We start from the raw sequence: 17,041 nt of genomic DNA on the forward strand, positions 1-17,041 counted from the left end.
CTAGAAAAATAGGAGACAACCATACCTCATTGTCAGGGCTGGGATACCCTTTAGGGTACTAACAGAACCAAATATTCTGCACAAAAGGGCCCCATCCTATGCTGTTGCCTGCCTCACCTCAGATTGTGATGATGGGACCTCTATGTTGATTTAACCACTGTGGCATGTGAAATGCTGAGTGATGCCAGAAACGGTAAGGGTAGGAACAGTGTAGGACAGACAGGGCATGTGTGGGGAGATACAGTACTGATTGTATGCCCACCGTCTGCACAGCAGTCCTTCGGCCTCTAAGGCTCACACAATCTCAAGCATTTTGAAGTGGCCAGAAATGTCGGGAACATCCCTTTCCTTCCTTTGTAGAGCAGGTCTCTGTCAAGGTTAAGAGGAATCCCCTTGGGGATCACTTTTATTCTTCAAAGCAGTAACTTTGCAAATACTGCTTTAAAATACAATCAGAGATGACTAAGAAAACCAGGTGGTGTACAGTACAAGACAATGACAGTGAGACACCACCCTGAGCTCCTTGGAGGAAGACAGATATAAAATGGGAGATAAACTCTCCCGGATTTTGGCGAGATAAAAAGATGTATTTCTACAGAGGCAGAGCATGTTCCAATATCTGCTAGAGCAGCTGGGAGCTTCTGGGAGAGCTGTGTCATCATCACTGCACAATGACCAGTGCTGCCATTTTATTTTAGTTTTTTACTGGCAGAGACTCCACATTTCTAACAGCAAGCCATACGTACCTCAACCACCTCATCATTCACTAGTAGAAATTTAATGTTTTCAGTGAAGTCGCAATGTCAAATTAAAATTGCGAGCTGTGAACCAGTATGTCCCCAGCAAAACTCTCTTGCCAGCAAACCATTCTTTTCTTAACATTGGTCATGCCCCCCCTCCTCCTCACATAGAAGGGGCAAATAGTATATTACTGGGATAATGAGTGTGGCCAGTTTGGAACATTTGTGTGTGTTGGCAACCTTCAGTCTCGAAAGACTATGGTATCGTGCTCTGAAGTCCTAAAGTGCTGCAAAGAGATAATCGCCACTGAGCTGCATGAAATCCTCTGTCTCTGCTGGAGAGAAGGTGGAGTACCTCAAGACATGAGGGATGCAAACGTCAAAGGCAACAGGGGTGACTGCAACAACTACCGTGGCATCTCTCTCCTTAGCGTTGTAGGAAAGTTGTTTGCCCGAGTTGCACTAAAGAGGCTCCAGGTACTTGCAGAGAGCGTCTATCCAGAATCACACTGCGGATTCCGAGCCAACAGGTCCACCACTGATATGGTATTCTCCCTTAGACAACTGCAGGAGAAATGCAAGGAACAACGACAGCCACTCTTTATAGCCTTCATAGATCTCATGAAGGCTTTTGACCTGGTCAGCAGGGACGGCCTCTTCAAGATCCTCCCCAAGATCGGATGTCCACCCAGGCTCCTCAGCATCATCAGATCCTTCCACAAGGACATGAAGGGCACTGTTGTCTTCGATGGCTCCACATCAGACCCCTTTGACATCCGAAGCGGCGTGAAGCAGGGCTGTGTTCTTGCACCAACCTTGTTTGGGATTTTCTTCACTGTCCTGCTGAAGCATGCCTTTGGAACATTTGTAATCAGCTGCATAAATAGTATTATCAATGCAAAAAGGTGAGTGTGAATGCTGACATGTGCTGATTTTAATTTGTGAGAAATTTTATTTTTGCTCTGAACGCCATCACCTTGATCAACACTGTCCTCTATGCCCGACTTGCTCCCATCTAGAGACTTCAGAGTATGTGTGAACTTACTAATCAAAGAGTCCAATCCTATCTAACTTTCCAGCACTGATGCAGCCGCAGTGCAGCCCTGAGGTAAGGGAAAAAATGTTCCCTTGACTGCTTCCCTACTGCAGGATGCAGCATGCGCCCCACTGGTATGGCTGCAGCAGTGCTGGAATGTTGGGATTTGGCCCAAAGATTTGTAGTGCAAGCTTACGCATGTTTACTCAGAAGTGGTTTCCATTTAGTTCAGTAATGGGCCCAATCCTCTTCGAGGCAGAAGAGAGAAGGTGTTAGTGGAAGTGACATTCCAGCAGTGAGCAAAAACAAGACCACCAGCACAATGGCTGGTGACTGCATCCATAGGCCATAGGATGAGTCATCTCAAGCTGCAGCTGAGGGCACACATGGCTAAATGTTCTTCCATACAAAAAAAAAGGCCATCATCTGCCAGCACCAGTGAGTTGATGGTGGGGGCAGGTGGAAGGAAGAATGGAGGGGGGGCATTTCTGAACAGGAAGGGGAGAGGAACCAGGAGCAGGAAGGAGGCAGGAGGGGACAGTAAATTATTTTTACTTATGTCTTGTTTGGCTCCCTGCCCCTATAGATGCAGCACATATCTTTTTGGCATGGCTGCATCAGTACTGGTGGTGGGGGTAGGATTAGGCTGTTAGGCTTACCTCTTAAATTAGAATGTGTAAGATTGCAGCCTAAGACACAGATCACATAGACATGTTATCCTCTGTAGACCCACCCTCATCTTATTCACAACTATTGTTTTTAAATAGAAGACAGGGAAGGGAACATGACAAGGCAGGGGAGAGAGAGAAAGTGAGTATAGTAGCTAGCAATGGGTGGTTCTCTGTTGTACAGAGATTATCTTTGTTTTTGTAGGCCTCCAATCACTACTTTCCTCCTATCTTCTAGCTGGAATTGTTGGAAGGCATGGGAAGGCTGTGGGAAGGGCTGTAGAAGATAAAGGATCTTTGTCCACTCTACAATCTCAGATTACTGATCTGAGAAGAGGGAACAGGGCTGTGTCCATGATGAAAAAATCATCATAGTCACACATCAAGTAAGAATACAAAAATTGCCTTTTTTTAGCCCAATTGGTGGAATCCAAATTGGGTAGTATTACTGCAAGTATTTACTACTGCTAAACATTACTATTATTAGGAATATTATTCAATTTCTAGTGACTGGAAAGCACCCTAGTAAAAATCCCTTCTCGGAGTGGCAGAAGAGCTTTTTTTCTTCCAGTTTCAAGATCCCTCTCCTGTATGGCCGAATGCAATCTACTCCAAAGCTGACACGACCATGAAAGGCATTACTAGACTATGGTTTTTAGATCAGAACAAGAATGTAACTGCATTTGCTTCTTGACTGGGGAAGCTTCCATGGCAGTGAAGAGTCCCTACGCTAAGTAATGCCCTCAGTGCAACCTGCAGCAGATAATGTTGTAAGAGGGGATTCAGCTGGACACCACGCAGTGCTTCACCAAGGTTTCCGGACCCCAAGCCACCTGTTCAGCTATATGGCCAATGCCCCTCCCTAGTTTCAAGACAGAGCTTGAAGGGGAACAAAGGGCAGACCATCTGCAATCTGATCACAGCTCTCCCCTCCTCCTCCCTCTTCTTGGAGGGGGCATGGCTAAAGGCTTCCTCAAAGGACCAAGCTCTTTCCACTTCATCAGAGAAATTCCCAGAGGAGGGAGAGACTGAATGAATGCACTTGAGTAAGGCTGCAAATCTCCCTAGATAAAGGAGTTGCCACTGCTTGCCCTCACAATGGGGCTCTCAAAGGGGGCAGCTAGACTGGGAAGGAGCACAGAGATTTGTCTCACACAGGGGGCTGGGAAGCTCCCAAATCCTAGCTGATAAGCACTGACAGAGCAAAGAGATGGTAGAAGAGACTTTATCTGGATCTCTGCATATTTTTGACTTGGAAAGACAATTTTTCATGTCAGTAGCACAAAAATTGTCTGTGTGGTTGAGTGTGTGCACATGCATGTGTGCATTTCTTGTGCCAGGTACTCCAAGGTAAAGCTTGGTTTCTTTCATAAACAACATTCACAAGTGATGCTTGTGAATTCTGAAAATTCCCCCAATTTAAGTGTTATTATATGCACCTCACAAGGCAGCCAGTCCCCTCCCCACTGAGGCTGGGCCACCCAAGACATTTTGGTGCTAGAGGAGAAAAATCCAAATGTTAATGCATAACTGTGCTACTAATTGGTCCTTAATGGCACACCAAATCAGATGGTTGCTTCAAAGTGGGACCAGCCCTGACTTTGTTAGGCCTTTCTGTACAAGTCAAAGGCTTAGTTCTCACAGTGGTGTGTTAAACCCAGGTCTAGGATGAGCCATCTCAAGCTGCAGCTGAGGGCACACATGGCTAAATGTTCTTCCATACAGAAAAAAAATTTCCACACAAAGAAAACTAGCATGTCAGGAAAAAGGCCTGGCTAAAATTCTCTTTGACAAACTGGCAAACTTCTCTTTGACATCTAATTTTCTATATGGAAAGAATCTGTGGGTGTGGAGAAGCATTTAATCACACGGACACCCATCACCACTTCAGGTCAAAGAAGTACTGTACCTCAGTACAAAGTAGACCAAAGTTATGTCCCAAGCTCAACCTTTTTCTGACGCTCTAAAAAGTCATTTTTCAAATCAATATTACAGTACAGTATATGCATATCATCCATGGGATAGAAGGGGGATATTCTCACAGGGACAGACTGCACTTGGTCCCAGTGTGGAAGGGATTGTCACTCCCGAATTGGCCTTTTCAGCCACACTAGACGCTATTCCAGAACCACCATTCAGAGTGCGATACCATAGTCTTTCGAGACTGAAGGTTGCCTACTACTATTCTCACTGGACACCACACAGTGCCTCACCAAGGCTCACTGTCTCTCTGTTCTGTTCACTCTCTCTCACACATGTACTTAAAAAAAAAATCTGGACAGATGCAAATTCCTGTTCAGGAGAAGAGAGAAAGCTGCACAACCTCTGAGGAATTAAAACAACACAAAAGGTTCACCAAATGGGAAGGCACTGCTGTGTTTGTGGGTGCTGTGCAGCATCACCTTGGCAACAAGATGAGCGCTCCCACGCTGGAATTGCTCTCAATGGATGCATACAACCCCCAATGAACTAAGAAATAAAATAAGGCAGACACTTTACTATGGCCATCAATAAGGAGCCATCTCTATTGGCTCAGGGCAAGTTCTGTTCATATTGTCAGTATGGGTGAAATGCAAGAGTGTTGCTCCCAGATCAATCCCCATTTACCTCTGTTCTGATGGATGAGGACTTCAAAAAGAAAATGTAAACATTTCAGGATGGTTAGAAAATAAGAAGTGAATCATATCATGATTGGTTCCTAAATGACCAAGTGTGAATGTATAACTGCTTGACAGAATAATAATAATAATAATATACAGTATTTATATACCGCCTTTCTTGGTCTTTATTCAAGACTTTATTCAAGGCGGTTTACACAGGCAGGCTTATTAAATCCATGCAGGGATTTTTACAAATTGAAAGAAGGTTCTCTCTTTCAAGAACCACCACATTCAAGATGTTACACTCCGATCTGGTTTAACATTCTGGCCTCCATCCTCCCACGCTCCGAGCAGATGGAACAGCTCAGCTGCAGCTTGCCAGCTGCTTCAAGGTCGCACGGTGCCAGTGGCCTCGAACTGGCGACCTTGTGGATGTTAATCTTCAGGCAAATGGAGGCTCTACCCTCTAGACCAGACCTCCTGCCAATCCAAGGGACAGATTGACTCTTTATATGGATATTTTCGGATGAAACACTGTCTTAGTTCATGGATTCATGAGGTAGGAGGTATCACAAAGACACTAATGCAATTTGAAAAAAATCATTGGACATAAATCCAATAATTCCTTCACAATCATTTGTCAGATCCAATTTCATTATAAAATTAGCTATGAGGTTAATTACATAAGCAAATGGTCAGAATTCTCTACAGGACCTGAATATTATTTGTCTGGTTTTCCTCAATACACTGTCCCTTCAGCCTTAAGAGAAAATTCTTATAAAGTGTTAGTTTTTTTTCCGTATCTGTCACCACAGAGACTTTCAAGAAGAGTACAGTGAAGTCTGCTGGAAATGTGGGCAAATGACAACAGTCTTTTTATTGCTTGTGATCTTGTGAAAAAGTAAAGCTATTTTTGAAACAAATATTAAATCTAATTTCAAATATATTGTATGTGGAGTTTAGGTTTACTCTATTTTATGAATAGAGATGGGAGGAAAGTTCCTAGGACTAAGCAGACCTTATTTCATATAACTGTGGCAAACTAGAAACCATAAGAGTGGTTAATTATATTGTGGGATATGACACTAATAGACGAACTTGCTTGGTATTTAAGAAATAACACCACCTTGGCAATAATCAGCAAATACAGAGTGGATTGCGAGGACTTCAGATTCTGCTGAAGTACAAAATGATGATTAACCTTGGGGAGTCTGCTTTTTCTTATTATGCTCCCCAACTGGTACTTATTTTAGTACCAGTTGTAATCTTCTCTTGCTTTATTTTGTCATATAAGGAAGGGTATCTTTGTATCTTCCCCAAATTTAAGGGTGGATAAGCTTGGCACCTTCTGATGGTCACTGTATGCTAAAATTTGCACTCTCTGCCAGCACCCAGTCATTGAGATCACTGCTGCCAGATTCATCCAGAAAACTCTAGTTTTTCTCTAATACAAGTAGTTTAAGTCCCGGGTGTCAAACTTGTTTCATACAGCATGCCAAATAGCATTCATGATTCCTACTGAGGGCCAGAAGTGATGTCATTATGCAGGAACTGACGTCATTAAGCAGGATATGAAGAGAAATAAGCACTTTTTTCTCAGAAACTCATTACCTGTAAATGACAGAAACTATGCAAATCATGATCATATTTTCAAGATGAGAGAGACCAATTATCATACCCTATCAGCAGTGACACCTCAGCACAGCTCAGCAGCTGAGACCAGCTGATGGTTGTGCTGGGAGAGCCCAAGGGCCGGATAAAAAGTTTCCATGGGCCACATCCAGCCCACGGGCCTTATGTTTGACACCCCTAGTTTAAATCAAGTGAGCTAGATGCTTCAGAACTAATCTCCACAACTTTTTTCAGTACTAAAATTTTTTAAATGAGGAAGAAGATACTTTGGGGCTCTTCGGAGTACATTTCCCTCATTACTGGGTGAATACAGCCAGCCCTCCTTTTCTGTTTAGCAAGGCCAGTGCCACAGGTGGAGCCTTGTCAGACACCTTGTCAGGAAGTTGCTGCATGAATGGTGTATATATACTGTATAAGAAAATATAGAGTTAGACTGTAACTTTATGTTTGTCTGTGTGATTTGCATAGAGAGTTTTTAAAAATCTGTACTTTTAGACACATGACTGTATATTTTCTTATACATTACTTGTGCATTAACTTCTTGGCCTCTTTCCCCACCAGCCAATGTGTAACATGGTGACCTGTGGAAGAAAGCTACTAGCTGGTGGAAGGAGAGTGACATCAAGGTGCTGATAGCCATACTTGGCATCAGTGAGGTAAGCCCAAAGAAGTATGTTTCCTGGGTCCAAGCACTGGGGCCCATACGCCACAAGAGAGTAACTTCTGGCTATGTCCCAGGGTCCAGAAGAACCAGGTTCCAGCCCTGGAGTTTGGCACATCTGGGAATGCTTCCAGGTCACAAGTTATGACTTCAGATAGGCCTCATTCTCCCTCACTTCTTTTTTTGAGAATTATCTACTGCAGATGACGCATCTCTCCCTGTCAGAGTTCCCTCCTTGCTTCAATCCACTGCATCAGACCCTGCTCTATCAGCCCACCTCATGCCTGCTGCACTCTGCCAAATCCTTACCCTGCCGTCAGAGGTATTGTCAGTTTCCTGCCCAAGTTTCCTGCCCTGCGGTTTCACTGGGTGTGACTAGCACCAGCCAGTGTGGTTCAATTACATAATTAAACTGTCCTTTGCTTCTCCCTGCCATGAGTACAACAAAGAAACAAACCACCATATGACAAGGAGATAACATACAGTTCCATCTGGCTTCTTGACAAGGCAGGAAACCCACATGTGCGTGAGCTGAAGGAAAATCCCAATGAAACGCAGGAAGCTGGGCTCATTACTGACAGGAAACAAAAGAAAACTTGCTGACATTCCAGAACTGGGAGTGAAGCAGCAGCCCTCCTAATCCGTGTTGCTAACAATCTAGGCCCACTGAGCTGTTCCTATCCACCCACCCAGCAACTCCGCAACTTGCCTCCTGCTAGAAACTTTCTCTTTCAGGGCACTTGATACCTTTCCGACCAATATTTAGTGCACTTGATGCAATTCTGTAAATAACAATCATGATAATATTCTTAGAATAGAAAACAAGATGTCAGGGAGCAGGATTATGGCCTAGCCTTTTCCTGACATGCTGGTTTTCTATGTGCAAGGAAATTAGGCCAGTAAGAACTAGACCAATAAAGTCCTTGGATAGGATTACTAGAATTTAGATTGTCAGAGCGCAGGTTTGCATCACAGCACACTCCTATGCATGTCTATTCAGACATGTCCCATTGTGTTCAATGGGGCTTTATCCTAGAAAAATGTTATTATAGGCTTGCAGTCTTTGTCATTCAAGGATCAGTGGAAAAAATTGCCCAAGTAAGCGCTAGAAATATTTTCAAGGGAGTTTTGAAAGAATCTGGACAGTCATCTGGCAGATGTATTTTATATTTCTTCTATATAAAAACCATTTTCGTGTAGGAAGAAACCTTATAACTCACATATAAATCCCAGATCATAAGGTGTGACAAGCACACATGCATCCAGTGTGCATGCAGGCACAGGAAACCACAATTGGCTGTGGTTTCCCAATGTGTGTATACACACCACATGTACACTCTACAAATTCCATGTGTGTTCAGTCATTACAAACGACAACCTACATGTGGGATGCACCTTTTTCCCAGGCAAGCAATTTGCTTTTTTCAATTAAGTAGCTCAATTCTGTTTGTAGGTGACTGTAGAGGAGAAAAAGAAAGAAGGAGACCAAACTCTTCCATGGCTGGTACCAAATGGACCACCTGGGATAGAAATGTGACCTAGACCTTCTTTTAGGAAGTGATTTTATCAAGAGGGTGACTTCATTAATAAGGGAATGTAAAAAAACTCATTCAATGCAACAAATACGCAATGCAACAAGTACACAATTTAGCGAGAAAACAGAAGAGCTACTGATCAGAGATAAGGACAGTTTACAGATGCCTTGGGGAACATCAGATTGGGCTGTAAGCCCCCAGGACCCTGCAGGAGGCCAATTCTGCCCCCAAGGTAAGAAATAAACTCCTTAGCAGTGGCAGTGCTATAATTGCTGTAGTGCTGTTGCTGCCCTCTCCCCAACTCGCTTCCCACCCACACAAATGCTTATCTGGTTCTGTTGAGAAGCTGGGGTACAGCTGCACCAGAGACCCAAGGCCAGTAGAGAGTTTCCAGTGAATAAAGAGGCATAGACTTGGTAATGCACCACCACCAGAAATCCATTTATAAAGTATTTACAAATGTACAGTGTTGCAGCAGCACAGCAAGGGCAAATATCAAACATATAACCAGCCACAATCACCAACTCCTCCGACATAGATTCACACTGCCACTGCTAATAATGACTCCCACACTGCAGGCTGTCCAAGACCAAATATAGGCTAACACTGGCCAATGGGAAGTGGGCTTACCTCATACTGTTGTGACTGTGTATTGCAAGGTTTTGTATCAGCCAATCCCATGATGCAACAGGAATGCATTCACTTGCCTTATTGGCATTTGTCCATAATGCCCTTTTCATTGGTCACATGTACATCACATGATATGCTTTACACTAGCAGAGGCTATACATGCACTCACATTGTGGCTCATTGCATGGCATTACATTGCTTTCATCCAGGCCAAGACATCAGGGCCTATCCAGCCTGCAAATTCCACATAGGTATGGGGCATATCCCGCAACAGGTTCCCAACTCCCCTGTAGGAGCTTGGGAACCACTGCTATACAATTTATAGAATTGTAGCCCTAACGCGGAGCTGCTGCCAGTGGCCCAGTAGGTCAAGGGAGCCACCAGTGGAAAACATTTATGAACCACTGGGCTAAGAGATTGAGAGCCCAATCCTGAGCTCGGCACTCCGGCTTTCCGCAGGCGCGCACTGTCACGAATGTGCTGTAAGGCATGTTTGCGAGGCTTACCGCTGGGCTAACACCTGTGCTAGTCCAATGCTGGCCAGAGCTGGGCTAGCACCGGGCTAGGGCTGGGCAGGCGCCCTGCCTCCGCTGCTCGGTGGTCTCACAGACCACTGAGCAGTGGAGAGGAAAGCAGGGGCTGGGGGAGAGGCGAGGAGGAGGCATTCCGGGGAGGGGGGAGGTGAATGGAGGGTGGAGAGAGGGCGGGGAGGAGGCATGATGGGGAGGCGGGGAGAAGGCGGGCAGGAGGCGTGCTGGGGGAGGGAGTGGGGAGATAGAGAGGCAGGTAGAGAGCTCCACTCCACCGGATCCTATCCGTTCATGTAGGGCTCGGCGCCCTACACGAATGCCTTTACCTTACCACTGACCTTTTGGTCAGCGTAAATTGAGTAGCCTCATTGCGGGGCTGCTTCCCTTACCCAGGAGAAGGGGCTGAAAGTCCCTTCCTCTGGGGCACCGCCCGCGGCAGCCTGAGGCACATGGGATGCAGTGGCAGCTGTTTTCGGTGCCACTGAAAAACAAACTCGGCAGTCTAAACTCGGCAGGATATCCCTGTTTAAAAGCACCAATCATTCATGGGCTCACCCAGGTGGCTTTAGGCACCCTCCCCTCAACTCAGTCCCCATGTGCAATATGGGTATAATAATACTGACTTATCTTACAGGGTTGCTGTAAGGACAATGGATATGAAGTACCTTAAACATTCAAAGGAAAATAGAAAGAGTAAGTACTATATTACTAGGCAGAGATTCCTATATAAAATTATTAGTTGTTCTTTAACAGGTAAATTGTTTATTTTGTTGAACACATTAGTAAATCATGAGAAATACTTAAATACTTACAATTACTGTACATATGAAAAGTCCCAACAGCTTTATGCCTCTCTGACAAACCTGTATGTTCAGCCAGTCAGCATTTGTTACTAAATGGTCACGCTTCACACTTCACGAGGCACTGAAAGGAAGGCACTGTACATTATGTTCATCTCCTGGAGTAATGAGGTTAGTACAAAACAACCGAGCCCAAACTGCGGCGTGTCAGAGAAACAAATGCAAAGCAATCTAACTGGAAAAGATAGTCCAACTGATGCATTACAGTAAGAAGTTTGCCCTTCTGTTCAAACTACACAGTAAATTGAATATGAAGTATTTCAGAATTAATTCATCTCTAACTTCAAATGTGAATCCAGCTTAACTTTTGCTAATGTAGTGGTGGCCAGTACCAAATGCTTCTATGAAAGCATAAGGAATTATGATAGATCTAAGTAAGGACACAGTTTCTAGCTTTTGCCAGTTCCATAGATTCAAGGGTATACCCCACCTTGCTCTAGTATCATAATAAGTAGTCAGTTCTAGTCTCAGTTCATGTCTAAAACTTTTCTAAACACTGAAGCGATTCTGTATTTTTTATAGGCCCTGTGTTCTAGAAGAAATACTATTTATTGCAACCAAACAAGCATGTTTCTTTATTGTAAGGCAGAAAACAATTAAGATAGCAATGAAAGATAGTAAGAAAGGTCTCAGCCTGCAATCCTATATTACTCCCTTACTTGGGAGTAAGCCTTTAGTGATACTCATTGACTTTAGAGAGACTTCTGAGTAATTATGTGTAGAATGGAGTCTAGCTAAGTGGTTCCCAAACTATGGGTCTGTGGCCCTCCAGTGGGTCATGGAACAATTTTTGGTGGGTCATGAAACTGACAAGGCTGATTAGGCTATGTGCATCAGAGGTTAAACAACCTGCTACTTGGGGAGAGCACTGCTGCCCAATCACAATTATAGCCAGAGAGGCTTGAGTGGTTAGTAAAGTGAAACTTTTTATAGGTGGGTCCCGATGCTATAAAGTAGCTAACTCCAGTGGTGATCCTGGCTCCCCTGCTGCCTGGAAGTCAGGAACACCAATGCCACCCCCATTTGGAGTGCACACTGAGTGTGCACCATGGGGGGAATGGAATAGTGGCAGAGTGGTGCCCCTTATGGTATGCACTTGGCCACTGTTTTGGGAAAAAATGACAAAGCTGAAGCCGTGCCCCCCCATAGCGTTGTTCACCTTTTTCATTTTTCTCTTGATAGTGATAGAAATGGGCAACTGATCTGAGCACCGCTCACTTCAATTCCTTTGGAAAGTGAGAAAAGCTGCTGCAACTTTTTCACTTTTTTCTCAAAGGGATAGAGGCTGGTGGTGCTCAGAGCAGCTGCACACCTCTATCACTATTGGGAAAAAAGCAAAAACAGGTGGGCAGCACTGCTGTTTTAAATTAAAAACAAACAAAAAAACAGTGGCTGAGTGTCCACTGCAGGTGGAGTGGATGGCAGCGCGAAACCACCCCCAAGCTGCTTCCTGGGGGCACTTGTCTCTTTTGACCCCCTCTCCAGCATACCAGTGGCTAGCTTCATCTCATGAAAGATGTTCTAAAGAATGCCAAGTGATTTTACTGTTAACATTTTGCTTGTTACTGTCTTCAGATGTTCTCATTTAGTGCTCATGCACTGGGTTCTCAGGTTTTGAAATAAGCAGCTTTTTTGTCTTCTTGTGGCAAGCTTTTCACAATGTTCTGTAAAAAACATCATCATCCAGACAGATGCTCTTCGAATCGTTCTGAATGCCTCACCTTAGGAGACTCTCATCTCTGACAATTTGATCTGTCTAGCTACATGTAGCTCAGTCAAGCACACCTGCTTGGTTTTCAGAGCTCTGTGGTGAATGGCTAAATTCTTTGAAAACAGCACAGATTGAAAGCATGACAGCTGTTTGTTTGAAAGTGCCCGCCGTTACATCTGATGCTACATCTGAGGCATGTAGCAACAAAAAAAACTGCAGATCAGATATGCGTCTCAAATGTCTCCTGTTGAGAAGGACAATCTCAATCCCAATCTTCTTTTTATGATTTTTGTTTTGAAAAACCACAGCCCTGTGCCTTGCCCCCCCCCCAGTCTTGTGTAGTCTCTGTCTCTGCACACTGCCTCTAGCTGAAGTCAAAAGAATGAACACCTCATATTGGTTCAAATTGGGTTGCACAGTAAGCTGCCAAAACTGTTCCTTAGTACTCTTAGGGCGCAATCCTAAGTGCACCTTGGGCCAGCACAAGTCCCTTGAGCTGGCCCAGGAGGGTTGCAAATGTGCTGTAAAGCACATTTGTGCCTCCTTTAGGGTCGGCTGGGCCAGTGCAGGGACGCACACACACCAGGCTGAATCCAGCTTCTCCACCAAGTTGAGCAGGGAGGCTTGCGTCAGCTGAGCTCGGCCGACGCAAGAGTCTGGGGTGAGCGGGGAGGAGGTGGGAAGGATGTGTTCTGGAGCAGGGGAAGGCAGGGGAGGGCAGTCGCAGGAGTGGGCAGGTAGGAAGTGGGAGGCAGGGCTAGGATCCGGCATATCTGTTCCTGAGCAGGGCAGAAAGGCTACAAGCTGCTCCACGCTCCTTGAGCTTATGCCACCTCCTGAGGTGGTGCAAGTCCAAGGAGACCCATTGGGGCTATGGTGCCTTGCCCAGGGGTAAGGGGAAGAGTTTCCCCTTACCTCCTGCGGAGCCACTTGGGGTCCCTATCTTGTGCTGGATTCAGTGCAGGATTGCGCTGCACACTGGGCTGGTCCTCTAAAACAAATTGGTTTCCCAAACTTCTCTTGTGCAAATGTTCATGATTAATACTCACCACTCTGACTCTTCAAATATTTGTTCTATGTGCACCAACTGGTGATATTTTAGCATGTGACTCCCAAAGATATTTTATTTCAATTTTTGATATTGGCAATATATATTACAGGAGACCTGTAATTGAATCTGAAATGTGACAGCTATATAGTATCTGACAGCATTTTAAAGCTAACATGCAATATTGTGTGGGCAGGAGGTCTGGTCTAGAGGGTAAAGTCTCCGTTTGCCTGAAGATAACATCCGCAGGCCGCCAGTTCGAGGCCACCGGCACCATGAATGGTGAGACCTTGAAGCAGCTGACAAGCCGAGCCAAGTTATTCCACCTGCTCTTTGGTGTGAGCGAAGAAGCGGCTGCCCTCCATGTGAGAGATGAAGGAGCTGCTTGTCAGCTTGCGTGGGGGGAAACTGGAGGCCAGAATGTGATACCTGATCAGAAAGATCCATCTGAAATGTTGTGGTTCTTGAAAGATAGAAACTTTCTTCAATTGTAAAAATCCCTATGGGGATTCAGAACTGCCTGCCTTTGTAAACCACCTTGAATAAAGTCTGAGGAGAAATCTGACTACCAAGGAAGGCGGTATATAAATACCTGTATTATTATTATTATTATTATTGAGTACTATTTGATAGTATTTCATAGGCCATATGCAACAGTATTGTATCTGCCAATCGACAACTGATGAAATTTCATGTTTGATTCTGCCCCAACTCCAAACAAACAAGGGATGCTTACACAGCCAAAGCATAAATTTCAAGTATTGCACTAAAAGTTCACATTAAAACTCCAAAACTCAATTTTGCATTCAAAATGCTGCCAGCTTTGGAAAGTTTTTGAAGTGTTTGTTTTAGCTCTCAAATCAATGCAAGAGGCTGCATCAGACAGTACAGATTATTGAAGTCTGATCACATGGGATATGTCAGTCAGACTAGCAGAAATATAACAATGAGGAGAAAGTGAACTTTTGCCAAATTAGAAATGTGTCATAAGAAAACCTTAATCAATGTACAAATGACTAAAGGACTTGAGTTGCCCTTTAAAATCAGCTGTGAAAAAAATTGGGGCTGCTGCCACTTGTGTCAGAGTTCTCTTTGAACACTCCCATCTGCTGTCCCTGCCCATCTGTAAACAGGGTGGGAGAGGGTGGGAGGGACTTTGCGAGAGCAGGCACAGAAGGTGCAGGAGGGAGGAGGGTCACGTGCAGCACCTGTGAGGCTTACTAGGATGACCTGATCCTTGGCAGCTCTACTCAGAAGTAGTCCCACTTCAGCTTGTCATTCAGTGAGGCTTCCTCCTCCTCACCAGCCATGCAAGTGGAAAGAATGATCACTATGAACTGCCTCCCCCCTTCCCTGGGCTTCTGCAGCCAATCGTAAAGCAAGAACTCCATTAGGCTCCTCCTCCTGCTCTACCTCAGCCAAAGAAAGTATTAGAACACCCATCATTTGTCCAATGATTTGTTCCTTCCTTCCTATGGGAGATGGGCAAAAGAGCTTTCTCCCGCCTCTCCCCTCCTGCTTAGATGCATTATTAACCCTTCCTTGCCTTGTGGCTGGAACCTCCTTGTTGCTTGCCCAGTCTAAATGCTGGCCCCACTAGGTTTTACATGCTGCAAAAACAGTAAGCAACCACATCCAGACACAGGCAGACTCAAGTCTGAATGTGTGGGGACGACTGCCAAGTCAGGGGGCCTCTGACTCGAGTGTTTTTCAAAGTCTTCCATGCACACAATTCATGAGTCAACAAGTCACTGAAAAATGTGTATTTCTGCTGTTTGAGTCTGAGTCACTGACTCGAATTCCCATCCCTCGAATTCCCATCCCATCTCGAATATCCCACAGTGTATTGTGAATTTCAATAGATTTCACATGTCTCCAGAGGGTAGACCAGTCTTGGGATACTGATACTAAATTGATACTAATACTAAATTGGCCTCTGAGGATATCAAGACAGGCCACATCAGTTAAACTTCACAGATGCTTCCACTGATGGGACTGGTGAAGGGGCTTTGAGGATCTTGTTGACTGAATCAAGAGAACTTTTAATGAAACGCAGGGTCATAAAACCTAGAGCAGTATACTTGAGGACAGGGCCTCTGAGAGGAATTTTATCAGGGGGTACAAAGTTTCTTTGCAGCCCCTTTGCAAAGGGGGTGGGGTGAAAGAGCAGGGGAGGGTAGTGATGGGCAAGCAGAATGGGGGCAGAGAGGGGCAAATCAGGATGGGGGGTGGACATAGGGGGAAAAGTCTTTGGAGCCCAGGTCTACCCACCCATGTGGCATTGGCAGCTAGATACAGCAATAAGGAAAACCAAGCACACTAGTCTCTCTAAAATCCTTTAAATATAGAAAATACAGAAAATTATGCAGAAAATTAGCATCATCATATTTAGGCTGCAATCCTAGCCATACTTCCCCAGGAGTAAGCCCCATTGAACACAGTAGGACTTACTTCTGAGTAGACATGCTTAGGATTGCACCTTTAGGCTCACACAAGAATGGAAAGTGTCCTGTGCATACCAAAACTTGCTTCTGCAGCAGCTGTAGACTTGCAGCTGTGTCCCGGAGCCCCTATGTATTTCTTTGCGGTGAGCTTTTGTGGATTCACAAGCCAAATTGCTCCTGTAGCAGGCCAGTTTCCTCCCAGATTTGACACTGTGTTAAGGAGTGTCACGTATGCATTTCTCGGCCCAGCATATATGGTTTGCCAGTAGTTGCAGCCACACGCTTGCGGTAGTGTCCCCAGCATCCCACGTGGGCAGAGTGTCCAGGTGAGATCACAAAATGCAAGATCTCAGGGAATTTCTGGGCCCCTCCTTTGGGTCCTGGGCCCCCTTTTTGACCCTGGGCCTGGGTACAAATTACCCCCTTTACCCCCCCAGGCCCTGCTCCTGTGTGGGCAGCACCAGAAAGTCCACTTCCCTCCTTCCTCTCTGCTGCTGATGGTCTTAATTCTGTGTTTAGACTGCAGAGTTTGTGTTTCATGCTAAAATACTGGAAGCACCTCAGATGCCTCTTGCAAAGGGAGTGGCAGCTGTTCGTCTCTTCAATCAGTTGTTCTCTCACTTCTCTAGCACCGGTACCCACTTTTTAGAATGAGAATCTGTCAGGGCCTGCCAGAAGTGATGTCATGACTGCAAGTGACATCATCAAGCAGGAACATTTTTAACAGTCCTAGGCTGCAATCCTACCCACACTGACCCAGGAGTAAGTCCCATTGACTATCGTTGTTAAAAGCACATACCGAGTAGCCTGTTCACAGTACAGATCTGTAACATTTCCCCAAATGCAGTCACATACCAGGGTAGTATTAAAAGTTAAATATTGAAATGAATGGGGACCTGCCTGAAATTGGCTCGCGATCCACCTAGTGGGTCCTGACCCACAGTTT

General features: G+C 45.0%; 1 protein-coding gene across 1 annotated transcript in view; it reads right to left on the reverse strand.

The window, feature by feature from the left end:
- HYAL2 (hyaluronidase 2) overlaps window positions 1-17,041 on the reverse strand; it is a 52,829-nt gene that overhangs the window by 13,587 nt on the left and 22,201 nt on the right. The window lies entirely within an intron of this gene.

This window comes from Tiliqua scincoides, chromosome 2 (genome assembly GCF_035046505.1).
Source record: "Tiliqua scincoides isolate rTilSci1 chromosome 2, rTilSci1.hap2, whole genome shotgun sequence".
Classification (NCBI taxonomy): domain Eukaryota; kingdom Metazoa; phylum Chordata; class Lepidosauria; order Squamata; family Scincidae; genus Tiliqua; species Tiliqua scincoides.